The sequence below is a fragment of the Bison bison genome, unplaced genomic scaffold (genome assembly GCF_000754665.1).
Source record: "Bison bison bison isolate TAMUID 2011002044 unplaced genomic scaffold, Bison_UMD1.0 scf7180017864198, whole genome shotgun sequence".
Lineage (NCBI taxonomy): Eukaryota > Metazoa > Chordata > Mammalia > Artiodactyla > Bovidae > Bison > Bison bison.
The window spans coordinates 5,622,356-5,624,109 of NW_011494770.1; the positions used below are offsets into that span (position 1 = coordinate 5,622,356).

At 44.4% G+C, this 1,754-nt stretch overlaps 1 protein-coding gene across 1 annotated transcript in view; it reads left to right on the top strand.

The window, feature by feature from the left end:
- The window catches only part of AHI1 (Abelson helper integration site 1), a 218,121-nt gene that overhangs the window by 90,642 nt on the left and 125,725 nt on the right, over nt 1–1,754 (top strand). The window lies entirely within an intron of this gene.

Sequence of the window (1,754 nt, forward strand, 5' to 3'; positions counted from 1 at the left end):
TGGAAAAGACTCTGATGCTGGGAGGGATTGGAGGCAAGAGGAGAAGGGGACGGCAGAGGATGAGATGGCTGGATGGCATCACTGACTCAATGGATGTGGGTCTCAGTGAACTCCGGGAGTTGGTGATGGACAGGGAGGCCTGGCATGCTGCGATTCATGGGGTTGCAAAGAGTCGGACACGACTGAGCGACTGATCTGATCTGATCTGATCTAGTTGAGGCTTTCAGAGATCAAGCAATGTTGCCAATCTTAGACAAATGGAAACATTGGAGCTGAGATTTAGTCCAGGCCATCAGAATCCCATGCCCCAGTCAGTTTTACTGCCTCCTTTTAGTGACTGAGATAACTAATATCCTTTAGATGTAGGGTATGTCCCTTCACAATTTCTGGATTTGGAAAAAAAGGACGTTCTTCTTTTTCAGTTCTCTTTTTCTGTAAACTCCACATTGTTAACATTTTTCTCTGGTTCCATACTAGACTGATGATATATGCTGGTTAACCGTAATTGGACTTGAGTATTATTTGTGTCTGTTTAGCAGCAAATTTCCAAGTCATTTATGTTGACTTTGACTAATTTCTTTTTTCAAAAGTGACTTTTTCTTGGTCTTATCCCACGAGTTGTAGGCAATTCCTTTCTTTTGCTCCTCCAGTCATATACTTTACTCTTCAGAAGTGTTTATTATTAGATTTCCTCTGGAGTAAATTATTAATATGAGAATTATATGTATGGGTATTGTTATTTATAGAGATAATTCTATACTGCAGTTCAGAGTGTGTCTTTTAGATATGTTAGTGTTCCAGTACAAAAGTTTAGTGTTTACGTTAAGTTTATTGAGGAGACAAACTTTTCTTCTGTGAGAAGACATAGGCAGATACGTGTGGGCCCTCCAGAGTCGTCTTTGTCAGTGCCTTTTCTTTTGGCAAGTTAGATTTTCCAAAGTCATGTCACTGAGTCTCTTAATTTTACCCTTTCCCCAGCTCATTGGAAACAATGCAGAGTGATACCTGCATGTGATAGATTAAAAAACACTCTCCCGGATGTTGATTTTGGTTTTTAAAAGATTGATAGTTGAATGTGTTAAAAATAATTGATATTTTTAGGTCACTCGGTAGGCCGGGCCGGAGGGGCTTGGAGGGTAATAGCAGCGTGAGTTCTTCACTCGCAACTTTCTAGGCGGGGGGCCTCTACCCTTCCTCCGCAGACCGCGCTGTTCTCTCGTTTCCTGCCTTGCTCCCACTGCCGACTCCACGCCGCTCCTCCGGAGAAAGTGCGGGCCTCCCCTCAGGCCCGACGCCAGGCTCCTCCTGCGCGATCCCACCTGCGCGAAGGAGGCGAGAACGCGCGCAGCGCTCCTCTCGGCATTACTCTCCGCAGCTTCTTTGGCTGCTCTTAATAACACACCTTGATTGAGCACCTTATGATGAGTCAAGTTACGTTTCAGGTACTGGAAAAACTAAGTGGAATGTGACAAGCTCTCGGACCTCAAAGAGTTCACAGTTTAGTTGCAGAGAGCGACAGAAACTGATACCTTAGAGAACAGTATGGTGAATGAATGAGTGTAGTGAGAACTGCGGCTGAAATGAGCACTGAATTCTAGCGGAAAGTCAGGGAAAGGCGTTTGGGAAACGGAGAGTAAGTGTACCGTTTAACCAACTGTAGGGGGAAGTGACGGCGGAGGGGGTGAGGAGTACTAAAGATCCTTAAAGTTCATACCTAAACTAGAGTTAATAACAATGAGTCAGTCTTGGTTCTT